The 14,402-nt window shown below is 38.5% G+C and overlaps 1 protein-coding gene across 1 annotated transcript in view; it reads left to right on the forward strand.

Moving 5' to 3' along the window:
- Positions 1 to 14,402, forward strand: part of LOC306882266 (attractin-like protein 1) — a 268,000-nt gene that overhangs the window by 93,547 nt on the left and 160,051 nt on the right. The gene's annotated exons all lie outside the window — the stretch shown is intronic.

A 14,402-nucleotide genomic window follows, 5' to 3' on the forward strand; every position in this document is an offset into this window, starting at 1 on the left:
CAGGGGATTCCAGCCAAACTCCATCCATGCGGCACCTTCTCACGCAAACTCAGCCCAGCGGAGATTAACTACGACATCAGCAACAGAGAACTTCTAGGCATCAAACTGGCTTTGGAGGAATGGAGGCATTGGTTGGAGGGTGCACAACATCCATTCATCGTCCTCACAGACCATAAAAACCTTCAATATCTGCGTGATGCTAAAAGACTTAATCCCCGACAGGCCCGGTGGGCGCTGTTTTTCACCTGCTTCAACTTTACCATATCCTATCGTCCCGGTCCCAAGAATGTGAGGGCGGATGCTCTCTCCCGTCTCTACTCCCCAGAAGAGGTCTGTGAGGAACCAGAACCCATCATTCCAAAGGAAATCCCCAAAGGAAATTCCAAAGCCCCATCAGGTGGAATCCCGAGTCAGACACCCCCTCCAATGTCTCCACACCTACTCCGCCAGGCTGCCCACCAGGTTTGCAATACATCACCAGAGCATAACGCACTCCACTCATTCACTCTTTGCACACATCTCTGGGCACTGGCCACCCTGGGGCCAACGGCACTCTCTTGTTGCTGAAAGATCGCTTCTGGTGGCCCAATATGGCCAGGGATGTGAGAAGGTTCATGCAGGGCTGCTCGGACTGTGCCATTTCCAAGAGCCCACGCCATTTGCCAGCGGGCAAACTCCTCCCGCTGCCCCTCCCAACCGACCTTGGTCACACCTAGGAGTTGATTTCATCACTGATCTACTGGCTTCTGATGGTAATACCTGTGTTTTCGTTGTCATTGATCGATTCTCCAAGTCCTGTCGTCTGTTACCCCTCAAGGGTCTGCCCACAGCTATGGAGATGGCTGTGCTTATGTTTAATCACATCTTCTGTTATTATGGGATCCCTGAAGATATTTTCTCTGATCGGGGACCGCAATTGATCTCCAAGGTATGGAAGGCCTTTTTCACTCTCCTAGGTGTGACCGTGAGCCTTTCGTCGGGATATCACCCCCAGTCGAACGGGGAGACGGAGAGGAAGATCCAGGAAATTGAGAGCTTCCTCTGAACCTTCTGCCATGGCCACCAGAACTCTTGGAACCAGTTCCTGGGCTGGGCCGAGTACGCGCAGAACTCTCTTCGCCAGCCATCCACTGGACTCACTCCCTTCCAGTGCGTACTCAGTTACCAGCCTCCTCTATTTCCCTGGTCTGGAGAACCATCCGATGTCCCATCCATCGACTGCTGGTTCCGAGAGAGCGAGAGAATCTCACCATCATCTACAGCGGGCAGTGCGCATGCGTAAGATGACAGCAGACCTTCGAAGATCCGAAGCTCCCACTTACCAACCTGGACAGAAGGTCTGGCGGTCAACAAGGGACATCCGTATGCGTTTGCCCTGCAAGAAGTTAAGTCCCAGATACGTTGGCCCCTTCACCATCACCAAACAGATCAACCCGGTCACCTACCAGTTGCAACTCCCTCCTCAGTACAGAATTCATCCTCCTTTCCACGTTTCTTTACTCAAGCCTTACCACTCTCCTGTTTCTCCCTCCACAGAGCCTGGCCCGACAGAGGAACCCCCTCTTCCTTTGATTCTGGAGGACGGTACCATCTACAAGGTCAAGGAGATCTTGGACTCCCGGCGCCGTGATGGTCAGCTGGAATACTTAGTGGATTGGGAAGGATATGGCCCGGAAGAATGGTCTTGGGTTCCCAAAGACGACATCCTGGACCCAACACTTCTGGAGGAATTCCATTCAACCCATCCTGACGATCTGCCCCCCGAGCAAGATGTAGACCACCACGACGTCGGGGCCCTTGGCCCTCAGGAACGGGCCGTGGAGGAGGGGGTATTGTCACAGATCAGCCAGGCTCATTCACCTCCCAATCACAACGCACTCCTTCACCTGAGTATTAATTGCACACACCTGCACTTCATCAGCTCCCTCATCAGCCTGCACATAAAAGCACACACCTCACACCAGCTCATTGTTCGATCTCGTTTCCTTTCGAAGTGGACTGATGCCTGATGCTACTACAGCTACTAACCTGTGTACTTACCTTGATCTCCTACTTACCCCCGTCTCATCTCCAGCGTGTTCTTCACAGTTCTACTCCATCATCTGTGTCTCCAAGGATCTCCACGAGTGTGTCTCCCCTGTCCAGGATTGTGAGGTGTGTGCTCCGTCTCCCCTATCCACGAGTTCCTATGAAAGCAAAGGATATTCCATTATCACCCTCATCGTACTACTATACCTGTTCATTGAACTTGTTACTCACCTTCATCAGCAAACCGCTGACTCCACCGATTGCAATAAAACTCACCTGTTGTATTCTAACCATCTGTCTGAGTCTGCTTCTCTAACAACGTGAGCAGAGGATGAGAGAACTTTCATTATTTGTTGAACTACTCCTTTAAGGTGTACATATGGCCACACATTATTTCAAACTGAAATCGATGCAGTAGTTAATTCATAAACAGTCTTCATGCATCCAGATGTACTAGAGGATATCCCAGTGTCCCCCATCTAATTTTGTTGTAATGGTTAGTGTGGCCATATTTCATTACGAGTGCAGTATTCAACCTGACGCAAATTGTATTGATTTGATGTGGGCTTCTCGTGTTAGTTCTTCACTGTGGCTTTTCTCCCGGTTTCCAATCACTGAGTTTATATACAAGCGTCATCGCTCTTAGAGATGAAACTGCAGTGAGAGTGAGAGAAAGGCAGCAGAGAGGCGAAGAGGCGCAAGGAAGGTGGTGTAATAACATCATTCTCTGTCGGACAGATGTGCGTTTTCTCCACATTCTGTGACATTAAATCACTCTTAATCATTTTCTTATTTCCTGGAGTTGACTGCCGCCCCACCTCCTCGCCTATACGAGCGGTCCAGCGCTCACAGTGGAGATTTGATAGATGTGCGGCCCTCCACATCTCTCAAGGATACGTGCTCTCCTCCCTGTTGAATACCTCTGTGATTAAGAGTGCTTTATTGACTGCGTCTTGGTGTAAATGTGCACGTGTGTTTAATGCTCTGATTGTGGCCGCCGCTAATCCAGCAGTGTCATTTTTCAGAGTTAGTGAACGGAGGAGATTTACCTCACCTCGTACACTAATACGTTTACGCCACTGATCTGTGTTAGATTAGAAGAGGAGATATGGAGAGCAGCCCACTGTGTGGAGAACAGTGAAGGCTGGATGGATATCTCTCACCGAGTGTGTGCGTGTGTTGTCTGAAGGAGAAAAGAGACAGGCCATCAAAGTAAGATCAGGGTAAAATATGACACGTGGCCGGCTGCCCTTGACGATAGGGAGAAAACAGTTTGTGGAAGATGGAGGACATGTGTCCTTTTGAAATGGCCCACTTAGTTAGAGGACAACAGAGGGCAGACAGAGTCCTGGGATTTTGTGTTTTTTTAATGTGTTTGAATATTTAGTTTGGAATTCATGCTTTTCAAATGAGAGCCATGATTTGCTGATGTCTGTCTTTTGTGCTTGTACATGCTTGTATGTGTGTGGGCTTGTTAGGAACAAGTTTTTACTATAGTAATGGTATGTATCACAATAAAATGGTTTATATATATATTTCTTTATATGCTTAAATTTACAAGGGGGCCACAGGATAACTTAAAGTAACTTAAAACTATTTAATTATATTAATAATGCATAAATGTTAAAGAAACAAAAAAAAAATCAAGATTAGCATTTTTTTTGGAAGATGTACAGAATCTGGTCTGGAATCAGAAAATGAATCAAATGATATTAAGTCAAATGATAATGATTAAATGCTTGGAAAATGTAAGGTGATTAATCTCACTGTTTGTATTTTTTCCTCCATTCACACCGTGAGTGCAAACATGTGACTCTAATTTATAATAATCATAATGCTACATATAGTTTTAAAGCAGAAAATGTATAGATAGTGCATGCTTCACATGTTATAGAATTAACAAGCCAGGGAGTTGACTATCAATGGAAAAATCCACTCTATCAATCGGTTAGATTCACAAACAGTGCAAACAAGTAACTCTGAACTGACTCTTTTAAACACAACTTTTACGCTTGAATGTTCAGAAGTTTGAGTTGGTCTTACATTTGATCCACTCTATTTCATTCACAAAATGGTACCAGAGCATAAGTTTGCAATTGAGTAGTTTTGTAATTTTATTATTAAAGTAATTTGGCTTTTAAATTTTTTTTTTTTTTTTTTACCACGACATGTATAAGCAATTGCAAAAGTGATCTTTGCATTAGGACTAATTTTGCCTGATCTAATAACAATATTGTGATTATTGTCATAAATTGTGACTTAAATATTTAGTGTACATTGTATTGTGAGGCAGTTGGCGATATCCATACTCAGTGCTCAGTGAATGTAACAGCATTAAGCATGTGTCTGTATAATGAACACACTAATTCATGTAGCATGTATTATTGTGTGTATTTAGCATGGTAACAGTTCCCCCGTCCAGCTCAAAATTCTGCATTTTCCATACCTCAGTATGGTTTCAAATGGAAGCGGCTTTGTTTAAATAGTCATACTTGGTTACTATACTCGGTAGTGTTTATCTGTGTACTTGTTTGTAGACATTTACTGTTTTTTGTGTTTGTGTGTGTACCTGACAGAGTCATATTGACCCTGCAGCGGTGCTATTCCTGGCCTCTGACTGGACAAACACATGCACACAACACCCTTATTTTTCCTCTCTTTATTTGACCTGTATAAGTCATTCTCTGCTTGAGGTCTAAAACACACACCTGTTCAGTCACCCAGCATGACAGCCAAAGCTGGACCTGGAGCATGAAAACGTGAACGTTTTGGAATAGCATGTTCATTTCCATGCAAACTTCATAATTTTCACAATTATTGGCATAGTTCACCAAAAAAATGAAAATTCTGTAATCATTTACTCATCCTCATGCCATTCCAGACCTGTATGACTTTCTTCTGTGAAACATAAAAACATTTTGAGAAACATCTGTGTTTTTTAGTCATACAATGAAAGTCAGTAATCACCAAAACTGTTCATTCTTTAAAATATCTCAATTTGTGTTCTGCCAAAGAAAAAAAGTGATACAGGTTTGGAAAGATTTTACATTTTGGGTGAACTAGCACTTCAAGTCCATCAGGCGAATTTCAAGCCCCTTAATCACAGACAAAGTTGAATTAATCTCTCATAGATTATATAAACCTGAACCTGTAATAATGGCTTTAAAAACCATTTAAATCAGTTTTAGCTTTGCAAACTTTGTTGCCTCGGTAACAAGATAATTGAGAGCACTCCAACTAATTATACTGTCTGATGAAGGTTCGCTAATGATTGTGAAGCTGGTGGAACTAGTATGAAAGTATATAATGAGATTATAATGAACATTTGGGAGGTGCATGTTCAAATAGTCCCACTAATTGCAGTGCTACAGGTAAATAAGCAGTTGTTTCTCTTATTCCTGGATAGTTTGTGGTATCTCCTGATCCTGAATCCCGATTTGAGCCTTTCAGATAGAACCAAAGAGGGATTTAGTGAAGCATTTACTATCTCACTTTTATGTTCTCATTGTCTCTTTCTCTCTTTATTACTGCTTCCTGTTTATGTCTGCATGAACCCTCATTAAAAACATGCTAGTAGTCAGCCATTCATTTCCAAGAAACCCCCGTTCACTGAAGATGATTCACTTCACTCATAGCATTTGTACTGCACTGATGCACCAAGCCATTTGTGGCTGTTTGATGCCCCAAATTAACTCATGTTCATATTTAATAACAAATGTGGTTGGGTGTAAGAAGAACAGAATAACTGCATACTGTATGTATGGTATGCATATTTCTGTCCTAAAATGTCAAGTATATATATTTTTTATCATTCACTCTCATGTGTCAGCGTTGCTAACATCACTCTCAGTGAGTGCACATGGTGGCAGTCGTATATAGCAGACAGGAGGGGAAACTCTAACAATAGGCACAGATGGAGCAGAGCTCCACTTCATACATAACCCTCCTCCTAATCACTTTAAGGATCTGTTTTAGATGGCAGTTTGCTTTTGCACACAGCGAGGTTTCAGCAGCGCCTGTCCCCTCCACGGTCCTCATCCCCAACAAAACAACTGTGGCATCTAATCATGTATTGCCACATTCAGTTTGTGTTGTACAAGCTTCTGTTGGGTTTGGGGTGTATTCACAGAAGGTCATACTTGACATTCCTTATAAATGCCTGTAAAAATGTTTCATTGGAACATGTGCATAATGTTGGATGGATCTTGTACTGTATATTTGTTTCATTATTGGTTATATAATATTAAATACAATTTAATTTAAAATCATGTTTCATAATTTCTAAATTATTTAATAATAATATTATTGTTATTAAAATAAAATAATGTGTTTTTATTATTAGTAAAAATAATTAAGATTATAATAATAATTAATAATAATAATAATTAATAATAGAAAATAGATACAAGTAAAATAACAAGTGTATATATAACTTTTCTATAATAGAATACATAAAGCATTACAATATTGAAATCATCAATACTAAAAATAATCAACTTACATTAAAATGACAAAATTCGTATCTTGTTTATCACAAAATAGATCTTACATAGCAAATATTATTATTATTATTATTTATTTGTATATTATATGTATTATATTATATTTATATAAATTTATATATGATATATGTGTATATTATATTTAATTTATTCTACTATATATTTATTTTATATATTATATTTATTTATCAATGTAGAAGTGAAGGGATATACGGCCAAGTATGGTGACCCATAATTCGTGCTCTGCATTTAACCCATCCAACGTGAACACACACCCGGAGCAGTGGGCAGCCATTTATGCTGCGGCGCCCGGGGAGCAGTTGGGGGTTCGGTGCCTTGCTCAAGGGCACCTCAGTCGTGGTATTGAGGGTGGAGAGAGCGCTGGACATTCACTCCCCCCACCTACAATCCTCGAACCCGCAACCTTTGGATTACGAGTTCGACTCTCTAACCATTAGGCCATGACTTCCCCCATGTATGTTATAATAATAATAATAGTTGATAATGTTGAGCACAAAAGACTAGTGTGTGTATATATAAAATATACAGCGGGCAGTGCACATGCGTAAGATGACAGCAGACCTTCGAAGATCCGAAGCTCCCACTTACCAACCTGGACAGAAGGTCTGGCTGTCAACAAGGGACATCCGTATGCGTTTGCCCTGCAAGAAGTTAAGTCCCAGATACGTTGGCCCCTTCACCATCACCAAACAGATCAACCCAGATCAACCCGGTCACCTACCAGTTGCATATGTGTTTGTCTTTTTAATAGTATTTGGTGATCTCAAAACAATAATAATAATAGTAATAATAACAATAACAATATATATTATTGTTGTTAAAATATACTGTGTTGTTACTATTAATAATAATAGTTCATTATAAAGATTATAACATTGTTATAATATTGATTAAATGTGAAAAGATGAGTGTATATAAAAATTACATATAAAACATTTCTATAATAAAATACATAAAAGTATTACAATATTGAAATTAGCAAATTACTGTCACGCTGCTCTGGGAACACGGAGCACGGAACGAGGAGATGAGGAAAAACGGAGAGTTCACAATTAACATCTTTAATTTCCAACAAGGTTACTAGGAGTACAGGCAGGGAAGACATTCAAGGACCAACAAAACACTGACTGAAAGGACTGGGGCTTTTAAAGACAGGATAACGAGGGAACTAAGGAGACACACCTGGGATCAAATAAAGCAATTAACATGAGGGAGAAACTGGGTCACAGAACACATGGGGAGCAAAACACTCACAAAACAGGCCACAATCCTGACAATTACATTAAAATGACAAAATTATTTGTCTTGTTTATCACAAAATATAACATAACGTATATAAAATGTATTATTATTATTATGATCTGTGTTTTATATATATTTATTTTACTATGTTTATTTTAAGTATTTTATGTATTTGTCTATGTATGTAACAACAACAACAGTAATAATAATAATAACTGTAATATTAGTTGAAGCTGCTAGAATCAATAAAATAAATGTATTTTATTTTATTATTAGATGATACATTTATATTATGTATTTGTGTGTATGTTTGAACTGTTTCCCGGTCAGATCAGTGTTGTATAGTACACTAGGACTGTATGTGTCCTTTAGCTCCTGATGTCCCTGTACAGTGGCTCAGTCTTTGTGATGTCTCCATGGAGTCGGCCGGCAGCATCTGCTGTATTTGGCTCAGGGTAGTAGCACATCACTGTGAGCTGACAGCGGGGGTCATGAGGGCCACAGCACCAGGCTCACCTTTCTATCCATCAATTAAAACCTTCTGCCCCATAGAGGTGAGTGGAGAAACACTTACCTGGAACCAATTTACTCAGAATAGCTATGGCTTCTGCTATTACAACTTTATGTGTGCTTTATATAAAAGTGACTCAACTCCTATTGTTTGCGTCAGACATGGGAATTCAGGGCTCTATACTTACTTTTCTTTTTAGGAGCGCTTGTGCTCCTAATTTAAAAAATATAGGAGCGCGGTCAAAAATTTAGGAGCACCTTCAAATCAATAATCAAAAATTCTGATCAAAAATTAACCTTCCCATTACGAGGTGATATTTGACTCCTTAAAGTGATTTACAGGGTATTTTGTTTTTACCTTTTGTAATAGCATTTTCCTAACTTCATTAAAAGTATGTCATCTTTTGTCAAATTCAAAAAAATATATTTATAAGTTTTTTTTATCATTTCCAATTAAAACAACAGAATAAAAACAAGTAGAATAAGATACCAATCAAATGAAATCAGTATTTAAGAAATAAATTTGTGCTACAGAGGTGGCACAGAAGAACACACAAGTGGCTTGTAGGTGTATTTTCAGATGTTTAATGAGGCTCAGAGGTTGCATAAGTGCAATTAAATTAATAAATTCATGTTGAGGTTAATGTTTTAAATATACAGTTTTGAATGTAGAAATATTAAATGATTTAAATAACAGAAAAGATACTTTAAAAATTAAATTAAAACCACCAGTAGGTGGCGGTAAGTCACTGATTTTATCACTGAATCATTCATTTAATTGATTCATTCGGAACGCCTGATTCCTTCAGGAACAAAGGACGTGACTGTCTTTATGAATGGGTAATTGAATCATTGACTCACTAGATTCGTTTTAAAAATGCAGTTCATTCATAAACGAAACACCACTGTGTTTGAACGGCGATGCGCTTGACTGGGACTTTGTTTGAAACTATTTTAGAGCAAAATAAGGCAATAGTGTTGTCGTCAGAGTCACTTAATATTAACTTCTTGTTTAATGAACTGTTGTATTAAATCAATATCACATTTGCAAACTCCCTTAATAATCATTAAAAGCTGTAACTCATCTTAGTTCATCGCGATCTCACAAAACTCCATTATAATCAACGAAGCTCCTTACACTGCACAATGAATCTCTTATTACACTCTCTCTACACTTTTTTTGTTATAATGAGAGGATGTATCTATGATACATTACTCAACGCTGCAAAAACACGCAAGTACGTTAGAAACCTTTAAAGCTCCCTCAGCGCAAACACAAATATGCTGATCGTGTCAGTCGCACTGGTGCTCCTAAATATTTGTTCATAGTCGCACGCAGTAGTTTTCAGTCGCACTGTAGAGCCCTGGAATATTACATTTAGAGTTAAATTCTTAGATTCTTAGAATAGTTCTTAGAAATAATGTGCATGCAGTGTGTAGGCTATATTGTCTTATCCATATAAATTTGGATAAGAGGATGTTAATGAAGCACTGCTTTGCCCTCTAACAAGCCAGGAAGGAGTAACCTTATTTAGGGTTCAGTTCATCGAAATTGGTGAATAAGAAAGAAAGCGAGCAAGAAGTCAAGGGAAAAATACAAGAAAAAAACTGCTTCCTTTTTTTTAGTTTTATGAAGCAGACATGTTTACTCCACTTTTTATAGTGATAATTATTAATAATCTTGAATGATTGATTAATGATGGAACATGATATTGTGTCTCCTTTTACCATTAATAGATTTAAACTGATGATATGCTTTCTATCAGACTTTCTTTCTTTCGTTCTTTCTTTATTTCACAAAAACACAATGATATGAAATAAGTAATCCTGATATTTATGAAAATAATGATAAAGATGAACCCACATATATTGACGGTATATGTAATACTTTTTACTGCCGTTTGCACCATGATGTTGTAGAGTCATTAACTGAAACATTTCTTGAAAATGGTATAAAAGTATTTCTAAACATCTGAAACCAACATGAATACATAATTACTTGCATTATTTCAAACTTACATGCCTACACTTGCACAATAAGAGCAAAAGAGATTTGAGGACATACACATCTCCAGAGTTTGCATGTAGATAGATGGTATAAAGATGTTTGGCACTCTGAACGGTTTTCACTTTTTAAACAATGCACCATGTCAATTTAGGAATAAAACCCCAAAACCTCTTTGCATTATCAGATTTGACTTTCAGCTAGTCGTAAACTCAGAATGAATTGCATCTGAGCCATGTTGCTTTCAAGACTGGTTTAACTTTCATCAGCTTTAATGTCATCTGTGTGTGTGTGTGTGTGTGTGTGTGTGTGTGTGTGCGCACGCATCTGTTTGTTAGGATTTATGAAAGCCTTCGCTCTGGTTTTATCACTTATGTTCCACGGTCTGTTTGCATACAAATATCAGTTTATCTCTTCTGTCTCCCTTTATTTTCATATTTATTTCCTTTCTTTCATTAAGTTTTATTATGGATCTAAATGAAGCATGTCAGATATATGCTAATGCTTGTGTGTGTTATGAAAAAGTTTTGTTAGACATGGTTAGGTGACTACTTTCATTGTAAGCGTGTTTGTGAGTGTGTGTTTTGTCATTTACAGAACCTAAATGGCTTTTGGCAGAAATATTTATGAGAGAGTGTACGTGTGCGCATGTGCCTACGTGTGTGAGCAAGTGTGTGTTTGTAGTCCATCGCTTTCAGAGTAAGTGCTGAAACAGCAGCTCCAGGCAGTGCTGTTCCTCTGCTATAATGTGAGTACATTTTACACATCATAATTTAGCTATAAATCTTTTTGCTGCATGCACAATGGAGCCACCGACACTCTGCGGCAGCCCGTCCCCACAGTCCTGTCAAATTGACACGCATACTGATGCACACGTATGCATAATGTGTATGAACTCCTTGTCATACTGATATGATTTGAAGACTTTTATGTTACTGCACTGTTTAATGCACTGTTTGAAATGAATGTGTGCTAATATTTTGTTCTGCATCAAACTTTACTTTACTTAATACACTTAGAAACTACATTTTGTAAATTTTCTGTGGAAAAGAGTGGACCTCACCCTTACCTGGCTTAATATATAACATAACATAATATAATTTAGTTTGTAACAGACCTGAAAAATTTTTATCTTTTTTTTTTTCTAAATAAAATTCTACTTTGCCATCACAGGAATTAATTAAAATTTAAAATATATTCAAAAAGAAAACAGCTATTTTAAATTGTAACAATATTTCACAGTATTGCTATGTTTTTGATCAAATAAATGCAGCCTTGGTGAGCATAAGAATCTTCCCAAATATTACAAAAAGATGACTAGTATATAATAATAATAATAATAATGTGTCTGCATATATATGAAATGATGTTATTGATTGCGAGCCAAAAATCATTAGTCTGAACATTTATGAGCACAACTGAAAATGATGAGCACAACTTTCTAATTATTTCATGTCCATAGCACAAACTGTATGAAAAACCCCTTAAAACAAATAATAAGCAGTCATAATAGCGATTCGCTTAGCAGACAACAGCAATAAAATCTTTTGAGTGGTAAAAAATGAAAAAAAAGTTTTCCTTTGTCAATTGTCTCTTGCTGGCTGGAATGAAAGAGCGTTTGCAGTGCATGCTGGGGGAATTTGAACAGAGAGTTGTGTAAAGAACAGACCTGCAGATAAAAAGCCAACAAGCTGTAAAGCCTCTTGATAAAAAGTCTGTGTTCTTTTCTTCTCTCTCGTTCTCTATCTCTTTGTTGCTCTTTATTTATTTTATTTAGAAATGTGACAGCCCTTTTTTACGGCTGTATCTAGATCCAAATAAAATCTCTGACTGGGAGAGCCATCCCATGCTATTTAAACAAGTCAATGGAAAACATTTTTATGCAGGGTCGCTCTGTAAAGGCAGCTAGTTCATTTTATAGTCTAATGGCATTGTATAATATGACACTCTGGGCGGACGGGTAATTTAAGGCATGTGGAATCTGCTGACATCAGTTGTACCAGAGAAGGCTTGGTGTGTAGTGTTACAAATACAGCCATACTCTACAAATTACACCGTGATTAATCCAGCTCATTAATATGTACAGCATAATGACATGTGACTACTAGATCAACATAAACAGTCTCACCTCATAGTGTGTAATCATTGTTATGTGAAGGTGATGAATGTTCTGACAAAAACCTGGATGTTTTGCTGTAGAAATACTCAGATACATTTACATTTAGTCATTTAGCAGGCGCTTTTATCCAAAGCAAATTACAAATGAGGACAATAGAAACAATTAAAATCAACAAAAGAGCAATGATATGCAAGTGCTATAACAAGTCTCAGTTAGCCTAACGCAGTACACATAGCAAGGTTTTTTTATTATTATTATATAATAAATAAAAATAAAACCGATATAATAGAAAAAGAATAGAGCAAGCTAGTTAGAGGACTTTTTTTGCTTTTTGTTAATTGTATAATAAATAAAAATAAAACAAATAGAATACAAAAAGAATAGAGAAGTTTTTTTTAAGAATAGAATTAGAATAGAGAGTGCTAGAGTTAGAGGGTCAAATAAAGATGGAAGAGATGTGTATTTAGGCGATTCTGCTCGGAGTGAGTTGGGCAGGTCATTCCACAAGGAGGGAACATTTAATGTAAAAGTCAGTGAAAGTGATTTTGTGCCTCTTTGGGATGGCACAATAATGCGCTGTTCACTTGCAGAATGCAAGCTTCTAGAGGGCACATAACTCTGAAGTAATGAATTTAGATAAAGGGGGGGAGATCCAGTGGTGGTTTTGTAGGCAAATATTAATGCCTTGAATTTTATGCAACCAGCCATTGGTAGCCAGTGCAAATTGATAAACAGAGGTGTGACGTGCATTCTTTTCGGCTTATTAAAAATGTATCTTGCATCCGCGTTCTGGATTAATTGTAAAGGTTGTAAGACCTGCCAAGAGAGCATTGCAATTATAGTCCAGCCTGGACAGAACAAGAGCTTGAACAAGGAGTTGTGAAGTAGGGTTGGGTGATGTCTACCAAATTGGCATCGTCTACAGTCACTGATGTGTCTACAGTGAAACATCGTGATGGACGATGACATCAGGGGGCGGGGTTAGGGGTGTGCCTGAAGCGTGAATCCGTTTACAGAAGCGCTTGGAAAACAAATAATGCATTCTATGGAGCCACTATAGGGACATGGTTAGCTGCTTGCTAGCAGCCGGTTACATTACAGTACATGAATGTTCACTTACCAGAGTAAGGAGAGTTGACTGATAGAACGGTTTGATTTGCAGATACTGAGCACCACTGACAAACATCTAATCTTGTAAAATGTATGGTACTGCTGCGTGTGATCGCCAATCTTGAAAGTGAAAGTAAAATAAGAGCGCACGTTCGAAAGCGGTTTCAGTGCCTTGCATATTAGTAGCGGTTCCCTGATGCTCGCAATTTATATACAGTATAATTACCCAACAATATATTTGCGAGAGAAAGTATTTATATATATTTTCTTATTCTCCCATTTCGTAGGCTATTTATTCCCCTTAGGGGTTCCGTAGTAGGCTATACTTAATTTCCTTTGCGAACAAGGAATTGGGATGGCGGCGAATTGCGGAAATGGGGGTGGGGTGAAGGAATCACAATGCCGGCTCAACATCGTGATGTCTGTCAGCCATCGGCCCAACCCTATTGTGAAGCATGTTCTCAAAGAAAGGGCCTGATCTTCCTGATGTTGAATAAAGCAGATCTGTATGACCGGGTAGTTGTAGCAATGTGGTCTGAGGAAGTCAGCTGATCATCACAACTCCAAGGTTTCTGGCTGTTTTTGAAGCAGTTATGGTTGAGGTGCCTAACTGGATGGTGAAATTGTGACAAAATGATGGGTTTGATGGAACCACAAGCAGTTCTTTCTTGGCAAGGTTGAGTTGAAGGTGATGGTTCTTCATACAGCAAGAAATGTCTGTTAACAGATACCTGTTAGTAAGAAAAGAGTCATTTAGCAGACGCTTTAGTCAACCGCAGTGTTTGCAAACACCAAATTAGTTTTTAAGGAATCAAACTTAAGATTTTCATCTTGTCCACAATAAATTAGTTAAGAAAATCCCTTA

This window comes from Barbus barbus (assembly GCF_936440315.1).
Source record: "Barbus barbus genome assembly, chromosome: 16".
NCBI lineage: Eukaryota > Metazoa > Chordata > Actinopteri > Cypriniformes > Cyprinidae > Barbus > Barbus barbus.